The 4938-nt window shown below is 41.8% G+C and overlaps 1 pseudogene across 1 annotated transcript; it reads right to left on the bottom strand.

The window, feature by feature from the left end:
- Positions 1 to 367: 367 nt before the first annotated feature.
- Positions 368 to 2212, bottom strand: LOC111549087 (annotated as a pseudogene). The gene has a single exon (XR_002733603.2). The product of XR_002733603.2 is annotated as a stress-70 protein, mitochondrial pseudogene (transcript).
- Between the last annotated feature and the right edge of the window lie 2726 nt (positions 2213 to 4938).

Below are 4938 nucleotides of genomic sequence, written 5' to 3'. Positions count from 1 at the left end.
CATTTCAAATCTATGGCTGACTACCTTCATTGTTGTGTGCAAGACGGTTTCACCTCTTGAAAATATGGCCACTTTAGCATTAAATAGTTAAATCTTTATAATTGTCAATTCATCCTACCTCCTTTTACATGCAGCTGAAAAATGACAGGTTAGGGACATAGAACATTGTGAACTTTATACTTTTAGAATCACCATCCATTAAATGATCACTAGCTAATGGTCACTAAATTTACAAATTAAGGAAATTATATGTAGAATACTGCAAAAACACAGTAAAAAGACTGAAGTTTGCCCATTTCTGCTCAGGAAGTCTCTTCACTCCTAAGCTTCATATGTTGTCCTTCTGGCTTCAAAATTTCTGCTATTATTACTGTTTTTCCTCCTTTTCATCTTCCTTTTGTTCCCGAGTGCCAGAACTTCCACAGCCTTCTCGCTCAGATGCCATCTTTTTGTATGCCATTTCAAAGAGCTTCAATGATGCCTGCTGAAGAAAGGATGCTGCCTGTCTAATGTTTTCTCCTGTTTCGCTGTCTTTTCTAGCTAGGAGCTCCCTCATTTTGGAAATCTCTTCTTTCAGCTTGTTGCACTATCAGCAGGTAATTGGTCCTTGAATTTTTCTATCTTGGTTTCTGTGGCGTGTATGATTCCTTCAGCCACATTAACTGCTTCAACTCGTTCCTTCTTTTGCTGGTCTTCCTTAGCATATTTCTCTGCATTTTTAACCATATTTTCAATATCATCTTTGCTTAACCCACCAGAAGACTGGATTACAATCTGCTGCTCATGTCCTGTGCCTTTATCTTTAGCAGAAACATGTATGATCCCACTGGCATCAATGTCAAATGTAACTTCAATCTGAGGAACTCCACGAGGGGCTGGTGGAATTCCAATCAAAGTAAACTGTCCAAGGAATTTGTTGTCTCCAGCCATCTCTCTCTCACCCTGACACACTTTAGTTTCCACTTGTGTCTGATCATCAGCGGCAGTAGAGAATACCTGGCTCTTCTTGGTTGGAATAGTGGTATTCCTATTAATAAGTTTGGTAAAGACACCTGGCAGAGTTTCAATACCCCGAGACAGGGGAGTGACATCAAGGAGCAGCACATCTGTAACATCGCTGGCCAACACACCTCCCTGAATGGCAACTCCAATGGGCACAGCCTCATCAGGATTGACAGCTTTACCTGGGGCTCTGCCAGAAAAATCCTGCACAGTCTGCTGAACCTTGGGCATCCTAGTCATGCCACCCACAAGAATCACTTCTCCTATGTCACTCTTGGTGACTTCTGCATCTTGCATAGCTTTTTGGCATGGAGTGATAGTCCTCCTGATTAGATCAGTGACAATCCCTTCAAATTGAGCACGGGTCAACTTCATATTCAAATGCTTGGGTCCAGAAGAATCCATTGTAAGATAGGGCAAATTGATGTCAGTCTGCACAGATGAGGAGAGTTCACATTTAGCCTTTTCAGCAGCTTCCCGTACCCTCCGAAATGCCACATTGTCTATGGTCAAATAGGCCCCCGTCTCTCTCTGGAACTCCTTCACAATGTGCTGTAGCAAGGCCTGGTCAAAGTCTTCCCTACCTAAGAGTGTCCCCATGTGTGGGTTTCACCTCGAATACTGCTTTCTGAATTTCCAGGATAGAAATATCAAAAGTTCCACTACCCAAATCATATACAGCAATGACTTTGTCTTCTGATATGTCTAGACCATAGGCAAGAGCAGCAGCTGTGGACTCATTAATCACCCAAAGCACATTCAGTCCAGGTATCTGGCCAGCATCTTTAGTGGTCTGTCTCTGCAAGTCATTGAAATAAGCTAGGACTATGATCACAGCATTTTTTGCTGTGTGCCTCAAGTAATTTTCTGCAGTCTCTTTCATCTTCATCGACACAAATGCTGCGATCTGACTTGCAGAATACAGTTTCCCATGAGCCTCAACCCAGGCATCACCATTGGGGGCACGGACAATTTTAAAGGGAACATTTTTAATGTCTTTCTGTACTTCAGGATCATCATATCGCCGGCTAATGAGACGCTTGGTAGCATAGAATGTATTGTTTGGGCTGGTGACAGCCTGTCGCTTGGCAGGCATGCCAACAAGTCGCTCACCATCTGCTGTAAAGGCCACAACTGAAGAGACGGTTCTGGCACCTTCGGCATTCTCCAGCACCTTTGCTTGTGTGCCTTCCATAACTGCCTCGTAGGAGTGGGTAGTACCGAAATCAGTACCAACAACTGCTCCCTTGATTGCTTCCGATGCATAATCCCGCCTTGAAACAACTCTAGAAGCCTCATGACTAAGGCCATTCCAGCCATCCTGGTGGAGGGCGGCCGTAGGACCCCGGCAGGCTGCGGTACCCACTAGACCGGCTGTTGCAGCTCGGCTGGCGCTTATTATGGCGGCTAGATGGAGGAGTAGGAGGCAGCAAACAGGCGCTCGGGCGGCTGGGAGCTTCGCGGTGTGGTCATAATTTTATAATATTTAAAATGTTGCATGCAATCAAGTGCATAATATTAAGCATACAGTTCCAGTTTTGATAAATAGTAACCATTATGACTAGCACTATAATCACCTGGGCTACTTCTGTGCGTATCTACTGCCATTGTCTTGCATAGTTTGGCATCAGTCAGTCCTCATTGGCCTTCTCACTTCCATTCATGTTCCACTTTGACTCATTCTCCTCCAGCAGCCAAACTAATTCAATTATTACACGAGCTAGATTATTTGATAATAACCTCTACTGCTTAAATTTGCTTAGATTACTTGATACTTTATACTACTGCTTAGATTATTTGATAATAATCTCTTAAAAGTCTCCACTAGCTCCCAATTGTTATAGAATGAACTCAAATTATTTAACATGGTCTAAAAGGCCTGGTGTGTTCTGGTCCCTACCTTGCTCCCAGCCTTGTCTTGAACCATTCTCCCCCTTGCATTCTGTACTCCTGTAACATGGATCTTCCTTCAGTTCCTTGAATTTGCCAAGTTCTTTCTTACTCTAAAATCTAGATAGAAACACTCTTTTCCACTCCTTTGTATCCTTCAGGTCTGTGATAGGCAGATGGTGGCCTCCCAAAGATGTTTACATCCTAATCTCCAGGAGCCTGTGAATACATTACCTTACATGGCAACAGGAGCTTTGTAGAAGTAATTAAGTCAAGGATATTGAGATGAAAATATACACCTGGATTGTTCGGCTGTGCCCAGTTTAATCATAATAGTCATTATGAGCAAAAGAGGGAGTCAGGAGAGTCAGTCAGCAAAGGAGATGTGAAAATAGAAGCTGGGTTGAGGAGCTTGTCGGCTTTGAGGACAAAGGTGATGATGAGCTGAGGACAGCAGGCAGCCTGTAGACACTGAAAAGGAAAGGAATGGATTCTCTTCTAGAGCCTCCAAAGAAACACAACCCTGCCAGCATCTTGACTTCTGCCCCATAAGACCCATTTCAGACTTCTGGCTTCTAGAACTGTAAGGTAATCAATTTGTGTGGTTTTAACTCATGAGGTTTCTAGTTATTTCTTACAACAGCAATAGAAAACTAATGCAAGTTCTCTGCTTTAAATGCTAACTTTTCAGAGACACCTTCCCCTAGCTACTCCATTTAAAATAGAGCCTGATATGGTTATGGTTTGGCTCTGTGTCCCCACCAAAATCTCATGTAGAATTGTAATTCCCAATATTGGGAAAGGGACCTGGTGGGAGGTGATTGGATCATGGGGACAGATTTCCCGCTTGCTATTATAGTGATAGTGAGTGAGTTCTCACGAGATCTGTTTATTTAAGTGTATGACACTTTCCCTGTTGCTCTCTCTCTCCTGTCACCATGTGAAGATGTGCTTGCTTCCCCTTTGCCTTCTGCCATAATTGTAAGTTTACTGAGGCCTCCCCCACTGTGCCTCCTGTACAGCCTGCAGAACTGTGAGTCAGTTAAACCTCTTTTCTTCATAAATTACCCAGTCTCAGGTATGCCTTTTTAGCAGCATGAGAACGGACTAATACGGAACCCTTTACCCCATGCCTTAACAGGTCTCAACCCCATTCCCACCCAGCAGTCTCTATGCCACTCCTGTGCTTGTTTCCTATATTGTAACACTCACCATTTGTATTATAATTATCTTTTACTTATTCTTTATCATTGTTGCCAGAATGTGTGCTCTGTGAGGACAAGGATAACATCTCATATACCATTCATTGTATGGTCAGGAACTAGTATTGAAGCTGCAATTTTTAAATTATGTGCTTAATCAGTATTTATTAATGATTCATTTCTGTGCTATCCAATATAGTAACCACTAGTCACATGTGGCTTTTGATCATTTGCAACACAGCTAGTCTAAATTGAGATGTGTTGCAAGTGAAAAATACATTTTGAAGTCTCACTATAATAAAAGAATGTAAAATGTCTTAATAATACTTTTTTGTTGATTATATGTTGAAATGATGACATTTTGGACATACTGGGCTAAATAAATATATTATTGAAATTAATGCTGAATTATTAAAATTAATGTTACTTCTTTTTACTTTTATTAACATGGCTACCAAGACATTTAAAATTATGTATGTGATTTACATTCTATTTCTATTTCACAACGATTAGATTGTGGATATCTTGAAAGAAAACCCCACATTTTATTTCACTTTATATGAACCAAAATTATTTGCACATAGTAGCTTCTCAATAGTTTGCTGCATGAATGCTTGTTAACTTATTTTATTAAGACTATGTAACATTGGCTGGGCTTGGTGGCTCACACCTGTAATCCCAGCACTTTGGGAGGCTGAGGCAGGTGCATCACCTGAGGTCAAGGGTTCGAGAACAGCCTGGCCAACATGGTGAAACCCCATCTCTACTAAAAATACAAAAATTTAGCCAGGTGTGGTGGCATGTGCCTGTAATTCCAGCTACTTGGGAGGCTGAGGTTGGAGAA

The sequence above is a fragment of the Piliocolobus tephrosceles genome, chromosome 11 (genome assembly GCF_002776525.5).
Source record: "Piliocolobus tephrosceles isolate RC106 chromosome 11, ASM277652v3, whole genome shotgun sequence".
Taxonomy (NCBI): Eukaryota; Metazoa; Chordata; class Mammalia; order Primates; family Cercopithecidae; genus Piliocolobus; species Piliocolobus tephrosceles.
The sequence above is the reverse complement of the archived record's forward strand: the minus strand, read 5'-3'. Positions and strand labels throughout refer to the sequence as shown.